The sequence below is a fragment of the Talpa occidentalis genome, unplaced genomic scaffold, assembly GCF_014898055.3.
Source record: "Talpa occidentalis isolate TD23 unplaced genomic scaffold, MPIMG_talOcc4v2.1, whole genome shotgun sequence".
NCBI lineage: Eukaryota > Metazoa > Chordata > Mammalia > Eulipotyphla > Talpidae > Talpa > Talpa occidentalis.
This window is the reverse complement of record NW_026555331.1, coordinates 112,832,736-112,847,197: the sequence shown is the minus strand read 5'-3', so window position 1 is coordinate 112,847,197 and position 14,462 is coordinate 112,832,736. Positions and strand designations below refer to the sequence as shown.

At 36.2% G+C, this 14,462-nt stretch overlaps 1 protein-coding gene and 1 pseudogene across 2 annotated transcripts in view; both read right to left on the bottom strand.

Moving 5' to 3' along the window:
- ELAPOR2 (endosome-lysosome associated apoptosis and autophagy regulator family member 2) overlaps positions 1-14,462 on the bottom strand; it is a 179,856-nt gene that overhangs the window by 130,974 nt on the left and 34,420 nt on the right. The gene's annotated exons all lie outside the window — the stretch shown is intronic.
- LOC119244768 (ornithine decarboxylase antizyme 2-like) lies at positions 10,964-11,537 on the bottom strand (annotated as a pseudogene).

Here is a 14,462-nt window from a genome sequence, read left to right as displayed (position 1 = left end):
TCTGGAATGAACTATTACAAAGTCATATCCGAAAGAGGTCCTTTGGCAGAAAGCACAGCCCACTGTTGCTAAATAGACCTGGAAATTAGGCAATAAACTGAAATCCAAGAAATGTCATAACTAAAAATATCTGTCAGAAAGTTGATCATAAAACATTTTAAAATTGACTTGAAAAGAAAAGAAATAAAGCGCAAAGTTAAATAAATGATGATACCATTGAACAGATCACAAAACTCCTTCATCAGTTCTGTTATTTACTGATATGTTTTTCCAGACCACAGCATCCAAATCTTATTAAAATGAAGATAATGTACCTATAGGCAAAAATGACCAACAAGAATCAGTTTTCTATCACAGTTTATGCACATCAAAAGAAAAAAGAAACCCCAAGAGAGTAACCCAAGCTTGAGTGATTATCCCCAGTGATCTAATGGCAAAAACTCTGGCATTCTAGATCAGGTACATTATAGGAAAGAAAATATTAGTGAAACAAAAAAGTCTCTGAGTCAGAGGGGAAATAACAATTCCAATGGTAATATACTAAATATACTCATACTAAAGTTTAATGAATTTAAATAATAATCTGAAAAAGGGATTGATTCAAAGATCTACAAAGAGCTCCTCCAACTCAAAAAAGAAAGAAAGAAAGAAGAAAGAGAGAGAGAGAGAGAGAGAGAGAGAGAGAGAGAGAGAGAGAGAGAGAAGAAAGAAAGAAAGAAAGAAAGAAAGAAAGAAAGAAAGAAAGAAAGAAAGAAAGAAAGAAAGAAAGAAAGAAAGAAAGAAAGAAAGAAAGAAAGAAAGAAAGAAAGAAAGAAAGAAAGAAAGAAAGAAAGAAAGAAAGAAGGAAAGAAAACAACCCAATCAAAAATGGACAGAAGAACTAAATAAGCACTTCTCCAAAGAAGACATACAGATGGCCAACAGGCATATGAAAAAAAAAGTTCATCATCACTTATCATCAGGAAAATGCAAATGAAAAACACAGTGAAATAACACTTCACATCTGAAAGAATGGACCATATTTAAAAAAAAAAAATGCTGGTGAGGGGTGGAGAAAAAGGAACATTCTCACACTCTTGGTGGGAATGTAGATTGACCTAGGCCAATGGAAAGAAGTGTGGAGATTCTTCAAAAGACTAAAAATGGATCTACCATATGACCCAGCAATTCCACTCATAGACAGCTACCAAAAAACCACAAAAACACAGATTTGAAAGAAAACTTGATCTCCTATGTTTACAGCAGTACTATTTACAATAGCCAAGATATGGAAATGCCCCAGAACAGATGAGTGGATCAAGATGTGGCATACATATACAATGGAATACTATTCAGTGATCAAAAAAGATAAACTCAGGTCATTTGCAGCAATGTGAATGGAACTGGAAAGGATTATCCTAAGTGAAGTAAGCTAGGAAGAGAAACATAAATACTGATGGTTTCACTTACATGCGGGATATAGAGAAATCAAATAAAGCATCAGACAAAGACAAACTTTAAAACTGACCCTTGAGACACAAGGATGGTTTAACATCCGAAAATCAATCAACGTTATCCAACACATCAACAAAAAGAAATATAAAAACCATATGATAATATCAATAGATGCTGAGAAAGCTTTCGACAAAGTGCAACACCCATTCATGATAAAAGCCCTTGAAATTCTTGGGATACAAGGAACATACCTTAACATCATAAAGGCCATCTATGACAAGCCAACAGCCAGTATCATTCTCAATGGTGAAAAGCTGAAAGCAATTCCATTAAGATCTGGAACAAGACAAGGATGTCCACTCTCACCACTGCTTTTCAATATAATACTGGAAGTCCTAGCCAGGGCAATAAGACAAGAGAAAGACATCCAAGGAATCCAAATAGGAAAAGAAGAAGTCAAACTATCACTATTTGCAGACGATATGATATTATACATAGAGAACCCCAAAAACTCCACAGAAAAGCTAATTCAACTCATCAATCAGTTCAGTAAAGTGGCAGGATACAAAATCAACACGCAAAAGTCAGTAGCCTTCCTATACACAAACAATAAATCTGAAGAAGAAGAAATCAAAAAAACCATCCCTTTCGTTATTGAAACAAAAAAAATCAAATATTTGGGAATAAATCTAACAAAAGAGGTAAAGGACCTATACAAAGAAAACTATAAAACACTGTTAAAAGAAATAGAAGAAGACACAAAGAAATGGAGAGACATCCCCTGCTCATGGATTGGAAGAATAAACATTATTAAAATGGCCATCCTTCCAAAAGCAATATACAGATTCAATGCTATTCCAATCAAAATTTCAATGTCATTCTTCAAAGAAATAGAACAATTATTGATGAAATTCATATGGAATCACAAAAAACCCTGAATAGCCAAAGCTCTCCTGAAAAAAAAAGAAGGGAATGGAGGCATCACACTCCCAGACTTCAAACTCTACTACAAAGCCATAATCATCAAAACTGCATGGTATTGGAACAAGAACAGACATACAGACCAATGGAATCGAATAGAAAATCCAGAAATAAACCCACAGATTTATGGTCAACTAATCTTTGACAAAGGAGCAAAAACTATGCATTGGAGCAAAGAAAGTTTGTTCAATAAATGGTGCTGGGAAAACTGGGTCGCTACATGCAAAAGAATGAAGCTTGACCACTACCTCACACCATACACAAAAATCAACTCAAAATGGATTAAAGAACTAGACATAAGACCTGAAACCATAAAATATATAGAAGGAAATATAGGCGAAACACTACGTGATTTGCACATCAAAGACATCTTTACAGACACATCACCCAAAGCAGTGATAGTGAAGGCGAAGATAAATAGATGGGACTACATCAAATTAAAGAGCTTCTGCACAGCAAAAGAGACAATAACAAAAACAAAGAGAAACCCCACCAACTGGGAGAACATTTTTGCACCCAACACTAATGATAAAGGACTGATCACAAAAATCTGCAAAGAGCTGATGAGACTCAACAAAACAAAGAAAACAATCCAGTCAAAAAATGGGCAGAAGAGCTAAAAAGAAACTTCTCAGAAGAGGAAATGCAAATGGCCAACAGGCATATGAAAAAATGTTCAACATCACTTGCAATCAGGGAAATGCAAATCAAAACTACCATGAGATACCATCTTACACCAGTGAGAATGGCACATATTAAAAAAACTAGCAACAACAAATGTTGGCGAGGTTGTGGAGAAAAAGGAACTCTTCTGCACTGTTGGTGGGAGTGCAAACTGGTCCAACCACTGTGGAAAGCTGTGTGGAGATTTCTGGACCTACTAAACATAGAGCTTCCACGGGATCCAGCAATTCCACTCCTAGGAATTTACCCAAAGGACACAGAAACATCAATTCCAAAGAACACCTGCACCCCTATGTTTATAGCAGCACTGTTCACAATAGCTAAGCTTTGGAAACAACCCAAATGCCCAAAAATAGATGACTGGATCAAGAAGATGTGGTACATATATACCATGGAATATTACTCAGCATTCAAAAAAGATAAACACATGCAATTTGCAGCAACATGGATGGCGCTGGAAGGGATCATGCTCAGTGAAATAAGCCAAAAAGAAAAAGAAAAATACCGGATGGTCTCACTCATAGCAGGAATCTAGAAAACTTAAATAAGGGACCAGGAAAATGAATAACTATAAGAAAGTGAAAATCAAAATCAACAAAAAACTATGAACCAGAGACACTTTTAGGGGGGCGGGGGGGAGGGGAGGGATTGGGGTCAGAATGGGGGGCTGCAATTATATGGGGAATATAACAATAAAATTTATTATCTAATAATAAAAAAAATAATAAAATAAAATAAATATGGAAAAAAAAAAATTTTTCCAAGGTAAAAAAAAAAAAAAAAAAATTGCATTTACCAAAAGCTATGATTTCTACTTTCATCTTCCATTTAGAAATAAATTGAAATAAATCTTCCATTTAGAAATAAACCAAATTAAGGGTTTATCAGTATAAAAATATTCCAAAGGAACAATATACATGTAACAGCAAAAATGTGTGAAAAAAAAAATAAATAAATAAATTAATTTAATACTTTGCTCCATTTTTATATGTTAAAGAATAATAGAATGTGATCATATAAAAAAAAAAAAAAAACTGACCCTTGAAAGCTGACCATAGATCTAAGGCATTCAGCAGAGGTTGGGGCAGTGGGAGGGGAGAAATGAGAGGAGAACACAATGCACTATGGTGGTGGGTATACTATGGAGACCACACATAAAGGGAGAAGATCTATATTGTAAAGAAACAAATGAGGGTGTAAAATAATGATACATTATTAATTAAAAAAAATTAAGTCACCCAATAAGCACATTCCCATTTCAATTCTCATAATCAAATTAACTTTTCACAGCATGTTTTTTGCATTATTTTTTGCCTTATGTGAGTGATGCTGATCTTTAAAATAGCCCCCATGCACAGTGCTAAGTGCTGTCTAATAATCCTTTAAGTTCAAAATGTGCCAAATGGAGGAAATTTCTGTGCTAAATAAGCTCCCTTCATGGGAAAATTAGAGTGCTGATGGTCATAATTTTATTTATTTTTATTTTTTAATTTAATTTGTTTTATACTAATTTTTTTATTTTTTACATCATTGTTCATTTTTTAGTTTTAACTTTTTTTTAATTATAGTCACATAAACATACTTAAATTTACTATCCATTTTTTTGATATACAGCTCACTGGTATTGTCTATTCACATCATTGTGCAAGCATCACCACCATCCATCCCCACAACCCTTTCCACCCTGCAAACTGAAATTCTGAAACTGTATACCCATTAAACATTAACTGTCCATCCCCACCTTCCCCAGTCCCTGGCAACCACCATTCTATTTTTTTTGTCTCTATAAATTTCACTATTGGGGGCCTCCCCAGTGGCGCAGCGGTTGAGCACTGGGCTGCGGAGCTGCCCGCAGCCTCTGCACCGCCGGTTTGATCCCCGGCTGCTCCACGGTCACCGGAGAGGGTCCCACATGGCGCGCAGACCTCTCCTGCCACCCGCTGCTCCCCTCAGCAGTGTACTTCGGTCCTTCTGCCTGCTCTGCTCCCTGCTCTGGCTCTGGTGAATTCTCTCACCCTCCTGCGCTTCTGACTGTACCCAGTGCTTGTATAAATAAATAAATAAATCTTTAAAAAAAAATTTCACTATTCATGTACCTTAAGACATATCCATACAGTATTTGTACAGTATTCATTGAGTATTTGTTTGTTTGTTTGTTTTTGTGACTAGCTCATTTCACTTAGCTTAATATGCTCAAGATTCCTCCAGGTTACAGTATGTGTCAGAATTTTTTAAGGATGAACAAATTTCTATTTTATCTATATGTCATATTTTGTTTACACACTGGAGTTGCTTACATCTTCTGGAAATTGCAAATAATATTGCTCTGAACACAGGTTCACAAATGTCATTGTTCATTTTGAAACAATATTTGCTTCCCCCCACCCCCTCACGTGTAGTCCCCCATAGTTTCCTTCACCAATACACCCGCGCACCATCACCTCAGTCCCCTGTGCTCCTCCCTCCTTCCCTCTGATCCCTCTCCTTCCTCCTCCCCTGCAATATGTCTCTGATTTATAATTGTCCATTTTTGCTTTGTTGTGTTTTGTACTGTTACTATTTTTTACACTGATGTCTTACCTGGTTTCCCTATATTCCTGCTATAAGTAAAACCATCCGATATTTTTCTTTGTTCTTCTGACTTATTTCACTGAGCATAATTCCTTCTAGTTCTATTCACGTTGCTGCAAATGGCATGAGTTTATCTTTTTTGATGGCTGAATAATATTCCATTGTGCATATACGCCACATCTTCTTGATCTAGTCATCTATTTTTTGGGCATTTGGGTTATTTTCAGGTTTTAGCTATTGTAAATAGTGCTGCAATAAACATAGGTGTACAGGTGTTCTTTTGAATCAATATTTTTGTGTCCTTTGGGTTTAGATCCCTGGTAGAGGAATTGTGATGGCCATAGTTTTAGAATTAGTTAACAATATATATTAAACAATATATATTAATTAGTTAACAAAATATATTAGACCTATTTAAGCAGAGACACACATAAAACATGTTTATTCTTTAAATGGCTGATGAAAATGTTGCAGAGACTCTGTGTCTTGCCCAGGAGCAAAGGTTCAGTATTTGCTGATTCAACCTTTGCTGTAACTTTATAAACTAAACTAGTAATGAGAATTTACTGCATATACTAAAAGCTTCAATGCTTTAATAAATGACACTTCCAATAACAAGAATTAACTGTACATGGTAAAAGCTTCAGTACTTAAATGACATTTCCAGATAATTGCCTAGTAATACTGGATTTGGTTAAGATGTAGCTATGATAACAAGCTAAGGGTAATAGCTTAACACGGATTTCTAAAACCGCAGGCAAAAACAAAGAGAAACCCCACCGACTGGGAGAACATTTTTGCACACAACACTAATGATAAAGGACTGACCACAAAATTCTACAAAGAGCTGACAAAACGAAACTCAACAAAAACAAAGAAAATAATCCAGTCAAAAAATGGGCAGAAGAGCTAAAAAGAAACTTCTCTGAGGAGGAAATGCAAATGGCCAACAGGCATATGAAAAAATGTTCAAAATCACTTGTAAGCAGGGAAATGCAAATCAAAACTACCATGAGATACCATCTTACACCAGTGAGAATGGCACATATCAAAAAAACTAGCAACAACAAATGTTGGCGAGGTTGTAGAGAAAAAGGAACTCTCCTGCACTGTTGGTGGGAGTGCAAACTGGTCCAACCACTATGGAGAGCTGTGTGGAGATTTCTTGACCTACTAAACATAGATCTTCCATATGATCCAGCAATTCCACTCCTGGGATTTACCCAAAGGACACAGAAACATCAATTCCAAAGAGCACCTGCGCCCCTATGTTTATAGCAGCACTATTTACAATAGCTAAGCTTTGGAAACAACCCAAATGCCCAAAAATAGATGATTGGATCAAGAAAATATGGTACATATACACAATGGAATATTACTCAGCATTCAAAAAAGATAAACACATGCAATTTACAGCAACATGGATGGCGCTGGAAGGGATCATGCTCAGCGAAATAAGCCAGAAAGAAAAAGAAAAATACCGGATGGTCTCACTCATAGCAGGAATCTAGAAAACTTAAATAAGAGACCAGGAAAAAGAATAACTATAAGAAAGTAAAAATCAAAATCAACAAACAACTATGAACCAGAGACACTCTATGGGGGGTGGGGGTTGGGGAAAGGAGGGTTGGGGTCAAAATAAGGGGGTTGCAATTGTATGAGGAATACAAAAATAAAATTAAAATTAAAAAAATAAAAATAAAAAACCCACAGGCCTACCAGTGTCACACTGTATTCTATTTTTATAAACACTCACAATAATGTGACTCACAAATAATGCCAAGGGTGAAGAAATAACTACAAAAGAAAAAAAATGCTTAAAAAAAAGAAAAAAAATGCTTTATGAAGTAAAACACATGTGTGTTTTTAAACTTAAATTTTGATCTATACAAATCAACCATTTAATATAAAATTTAGAAAACTTCTCTTTCATCTGTAATTAGCTAGCTCTTGGTTCCTATAATACAGAATTATATTTACATGAGAAAACACAAAAACTGCATATAAATGAAACATTTGTGGAGGTGATGGGTATGTTTTCTACTGTGATTGTGAAGGTGGTTCAATGAATGTAAGCATATGTACAAACTTATCAATCTTTATACATTAAATATGTACAGTGTTTTGACTGTCCTTTATACTTCAAAAGTTGCTCAAAAAGAAGTGGTGCAATGAAGAATAAAAAGTAACACCATACTAATAAGTGTCCATGCATGTTAACAGACTGACAGATTTCTGTTACCAGGAAATAACCATGTAGCACATTGTAAAGTCTACTTTTCTATTTCTGCAAATATATTTGCAACATATGTAAAAGTGCCTTTTGACTTTAATCTTTTATCAAACAGTCTTTGTCAAAATTCTCTATCACAATCTAGGAATATAATTAAAACTGATAATTTGGTTATGAAGTGAAACTATCTAAAGGCCATCTCTCCATAAGACACAATTAGGTTAATTGCTTTAGAACCAAGTTATCTGACAACAAATTTAATCCCAGCTCTTTTCCTATTCTCTGCCTAAAGTTTTTCCAACAAGCTTTAATTACTCCCTAACAAAACTTTGAAAGCTCTCTATTGAAAGCTCTCCTGTTTTAAATCCTTCAAAAATGAGAAATCTTTTTCTAATGACAATGAATACCTTTCTATTTCATATTTCCAATTGAGCCCTCTACCCAACAGGTTTTCTTAAACTGGGTTGTCAGGCCTGCATTAACAGGCCTGCATTGGCCAGTTTCTTAATTAAAGCACTGGAAATAACAGCTGCAATTTCCTTTCCAGGCAACGGATATCTCTCTAAAAGTGTGATTACCTTCACACTCCCAGTCTTTCCTAAAATTAGAGGTGTGCCCTTTTCTGTGCTTAATGATTCACTGTGACACTGAAACCTGAGACAAATAAATCTAAATGCATGAAAGCAAACAAGTAGAAAATTCTTTATTAGCCTTCAATAGGTAGAGACAGCCATCATTTCTCAAAAACTTTAATGCTGATGAAAGTGCTATGTAAATTAGTATTTATGTATATAGGAATATTTCAGTCCTAAAATATGTCTTTGTTTTATGAATGAGATAATTCATAACTGAGAGAAGAATAAAGTTCTAGGTCAGAAAGTTTTACAGTTTGAAAGGAAGGAGACGCAAGATAGAAGTCACAGAAAACAGAGGATAACGCCCAAATAACTTACAGTTCATGTCCCAATTGCATTTGGCAATTATATAAGACTTGACCATTCTGAAGTATCAGCCACATCACATTAATGACTGAGACACTGGAACCACCTTCTCTACTGCCCCATACTCTACCCAGTGACTGCACAAGGTGGGCTCTTTATGTCCATGGAACAGAAGGCAAAAATTGAGACAAGGTGAATAATAAGCAGCAACAAACAGAAATACACCAACAGTAAAAAATTTTCTTAATGTCAAAAGAGTCAGACCAGGCAAAGTCAAAAGAATGGAAACTTTCTTTTCAAAAACTTGCCCTCAAAAAATCAACAACAGCAAAAATCAACTTCATAACAATAAAGACAGAAAACAAACCTGGAAATGTTACCTCACTGATAAGATTTCACATTTGTTTTTCACAGTTAATCAAGAAGAATAAGATGAATTGCCACAAAGAAAAAAGAATGATAAACAGTACCTTTATACTGAAGAGAAAGTTTTATTTGATTTTATGTATTAAATTTGAAAAGAGACCCTGTCCAGACTTCTATATTCCTGACAATCTTATTTCTCCAAACAGAAGATAATGTTTCAAAAATTGGGGACTCTTTCCTAAAGTAGTATATAAAGATAAATATTTAGATATAGCAAAGCTATAGCTTGGGTGATGTTTATTAAGTAATTACAACAGCAAAAGAAGGAAACGTTTTAAATGATCGACAATGGGAATTTGTTGCAATACAACTTGATATCCCCACACAAATTCCAAAGGAACTCCTACTTGAATAAGGATTGCTGATATTTACTTCAAACTCTGTATAGAAAATTCTCAAGACACTTTATCAGTTTGGGTCAGTTTTCAAAATTGCCAATTGGTTTAACTTCATCACATAAAAAAATATGATCTCATATTATCCAGTTTTTACTAATTTGGTATCTTGGGAGCTTTCATAGATGTATGTATGCTTTTAGGGATATTATAAATTAAGGTCAATTCTATAAATTGTATTTAAGAAATATTAAATTGCTACCATTAATTTTATTTTTTTTAACTTTGTATCAGTTTTTGACACAGTAACACAACACACTTGCTTCCCTGACATTCCTACACCCCTCACCCAATCTATATAGCTTTCTCCCTTCCCCTCCCCTCCTCCTTAGGAACTGTTCAAGGAAAATAAAAGGGCAGGCCACTTCTATACACCCAGCCCCGCACCCCTGGCTGGTGGAGTGGGGCTCGGGCACTACGCAGAACCTGGTAGGGTACAAAAGGAGCTAGCACTGTACCCAGTCAGAACAGGTTCCCTCACAACCCTGGTCCTGAATTGCTACTCTTCTTCCTCTCTGCTCTTTGTGACTCCAAGAAGGAGGCACACTGGGGCCTAGGAGAGAACAAGAACTCTCGGCTGTGCTTTGATAATTGGAGTTTGACTAGTGTTTTTAAGGTCGAAGCACCCTCAAAAAAAGCCCTTTGGTGGGAATGAACTTCAATGTCCCTTTTTACAATGTACTGATAACATTAAACAGATTAAGGCAGTTTAACCAAAGCCAGAATAACACTAAACTGTAAATAAGGAGGGTTTGGAGCTGCTTTCTCCAGGCCAGATACAAATGCACACAGAGAAGCCCAGGTGGAGTGTCAAAACAACTCAAGGACACTGCCCAGGGGCTGAAGAGCCGATGGGGTGACAGGAAGCAAGGAAAGAAAATACACAATTCTTAAAAACCAAAAAAGAAATCCCAATAGCAAGGAACCTGAGCCTGAAAATGCTACTCACCAGCCCTCCAGGCCTTTCCCCTGGACCCAGACAGTCCTTCCCCTTCTGGGTAACACCTTCCCCTAGGCTAGATGGAGCATATCACACAGCACAGTTTAAAAAACATCTAATGCCAATTCATAAACATCTTCATTCACTATTGGTGAATTATATGTGAGTAATATGATTATACTGTTTTTTATGGAAAACAATTTCAATGAGTCACCTCCAAGAACGCAATAGGCAACCCTCACCTGAGCCATTAAGCATCCTTCCCTGGACAACAAGGAGCCCCCTCCTTTGTCCCAGGGATGCCAAACTTCCTCTCTTCCCCCACAGTGACTCTTGGACAAAGCATCCTCTATGACCATTAGTCCTCATTGGACAAGTTCTGGTCAGTGGGTGAGCCATGAACATCACATCTGGCTAAGAGGGATCAAAGTCAGGGACCAAAGTGATGCCTGAATGCACAACCTCAAAGTCCAAGTAGCTGAAGGTCTTCAGGAGTGGAGCTGTTTCCCTGCCCTTCCTGAAGCAGATGAAGACGTAGTTCACTTTCATCTTCTCTTCAGCAAACTCTAGTAGGGCTAACAATCCTTCTTTGCTCCCATCAGCTAATAATTTCTCTGGGATCTCTACAAACAGGCTCTAGCTGGACAGCACTGCATGCCAGGACACCTTTGCCTCAGTGACCCCACACTGGAAGTAGACAATATGAGGTTTTTCATGCTTCACAGTGAGTCCTGGGTCACAATGAGCTATTCCTCCTTCTATATGAAAGCTAAGAGAGAAGGATCCCTGCTGCCCCCTCGCCCTCTAGGGGTATTTGAAGTGGGTCAGGGGCATCAGGAGCACCACAGAGGCCCCAAAACAATGTATCTGTAGCACTGAAGCTGGGGACAATTACTCAAAGGCAAAATACTATTGTCATGGGTGTTTATCATCCTCAGTGGTTCTGCTCGGGGTGGGCAAAGGCAATGCAGGGGTAGGAGGATGGATGAGGGGGTTGGCGTGGGACACTTGCAGGGCTAATCTCTGAATTGTCAGGCCATGGGCCCAGAGCCGCCTCCTCTTGCCTCAGCAAGCACCTGCCTCCAGCTCCATTAAATAAATTTAATACATTCAAATCATTTCATTTCAAATAAAATCAAATGAGCAAACTTCTTGAAAAATGCTCAACATTCTTAAAATATACATTAGACACATTTTTCAAGAAGCTAGTTAACTCACTGAAAAAATTCGTCAATTGGAAATTTTGCCAGTGTAGGAATAAAGGTGTACATTTCTGGCAGGCTAGCCTAGGAAAGAGAAAAAGCAGCAGCTGGTACAAAGAAAAACCTTAAACAAACATGTTCTCCTGTTGTATTTGCTTAAATAAACCAGTCTATCAAAACATAAAACCAAGACCTACGCATCTATCTGCTTCCATATGTTCATTGTATTTCATCAGTACAGTCACTGGGAAGGCAGTAACAAAAAGATGCCTTTTCAGAGTCACTGAACATGAGAAATCAAGAGAAGAAACTGGAAGGGTTATGATTTCCTGAATGTAGAATACTGAATTCAGATTTCACTGAGCAGTGACCATCAATGAGGGAGACTGCAGAGCCAGGACGAGACTCCATTGAAACAAATTGTCTGTTTTAATATGATCAGTATTTGAACTACTGCCAAGTTAATCTGTGGAAAACCCACTGAGAATATGTTTGCTGCTGTTTTATAACAGAGAATTAGCTTTCTTATGCAGTTACTTTTTTATGTTAAAAGTTAAATAAGAAAAAAATTAAAATAATTAAACCAAGTACACAAACTTTAAAAATCAAGCCTATATCTAAGAGATGCATTCAATGGCTATTTTAGGTCACCACCAAAGCTTACATTTCCAAGCCAGAAAGCAACTTTAAAAATATCCAAGTAAGTGTTCTATTTAATACAAAGTTTTGCCATAGATGTTTTCTCCATTTTTAAGCATTGTACTCTGCCTTAATACTATAAGGGAGTATAAACCCACATAAAGATTTTTGTTGCTGTTCCACAGTTAAATTTACATTTCTCCCCTGTACTAAGAACTTAGATATAATAAGCCCATACCCTGGGAACAACAAGCATTAGATATAACATATTTTTTAAATTTCCAAGTAAAATCCATTACAATCACAAACTGTTTTATGAGGACACATCTTAGGCCTGGATTCCAACTAAAACCTGATATTAGAGGGGATAAAACATTTAGAGAGAATAGGACAGCCAGACATTTGCTGGAAATATTTCCTTGGATCATATAACCTGATATTAGAGGAAATGCAAATGGCCAACAAGCATATGAAAAAATGTTCAACATCCCTTAAAATCAGGGAAATGCAAATCAAAACCAGATTGACATACCACCCTACACCAGTAAGAATGCACGTATCAAAAAAAAAAAAAGCAACAACAAATGTTGGCAAGGATGTGGTGAAAAAGGAACTCTCCTCCATTGCTGGTGAGTGTGCAAACTGGTCCAACCACTATGGAAAGCTGTCTGGAGGTTCCTAAAAATGGAGCTACCATACAACCCAGCAATTCCACTACTAGGGATCTACCCAAAGGACACAAAAACATTGATTCAAAAGAACTCCTGTACACCTATGTTTGTTGTAGCACTATTTACAATAGCTAAAACCTGGAAACAACACAAATGCCCAAAAATAGATGACTGGATCAAGAAGATGTGGCAAATACACACAATGGAATATTATTCAGCCATCAAAAAAATTAAACTCATGCCATTCACAGCAACGTGAATGTAACTAGAAGGAATTATGCTCAGTGAAATAAGCCAGAAGGACAAGGAAAAATATCATATGGTTTCCCTTATAGCAGGAATAAGGGAAACCAAATAAGATATTAGCGTAAAAAAATAATAACAGTACAAAACACAACAAAGCAAAAATGGACAATTTTAAATCAGAGACATACTGCAGGGGAGGAAGAAGGAGAGGGATTGGAGGGAGGGAGGGAGGCACACAGGGGACTGAGGTGATGGTTTACGGGTGCATTGGTGAAGGAAACTCTATGGGGACTACACGTGAGGGGGCGGGGGGAAACAAATATTGTTTAAAAATTATCAATGATGTAAAATTAATAAATAAAAATGAGAGATTTAAAAAAATGACTTATGTCTTATGTTTGACTAGATATGGGGTTTAGAGAAAATAAAACTAATAAAATCGTATCAACTACTATTAACCAATCAAAAAATGTAAACAAGAAAACTACTTTTAAATAAGGGGAAGATACTAATTATTTTTTGGGATATTTAATCTGAAGCATCCCCTTAAAGGGTCTTGTTGGAAACTGTAAATATGTTTTTGAAACTTGATATAGAACTAAGCACTAGAGACTGAATTTTAGAGTCATTTAAAGAAAGGTTGAAGGCAAGCAGTTGAGTGAAAAATGTCAACAATGGTTCTCCATAGTTAGATTGCAGGTGATTTTTTTTTCCCTCAGATTACTCAAATCATTTATAACAAATCTATATTCCTTCTATTTACAGAAAAATAAGATTTAATGCAAGAAAATATGGATAGGATCATTTAGAGAAATCATGTGTATGGCAGAGAGAAGATCAAAAGCAAAACCCTAAGATAACATTTGAAAAGAAATAGAAGTTATCTAAAAAAAAATAAGGATATAAAATTGAGTGGTACAAGATGTCAGTATTTCAGTAAGCAACAGAGAGCAGCAGGGAAACAGGATAAAATGACAAACATAAATGAAGTAGGATGAAGATGAAGTGCTAACTATAGAAGTTATAAAGCAAGTCTTTTCCATTGGATTGGAATCCATGAGGGTCAAAGAAACCACTCGTAATCGGAAGATGTTTACTA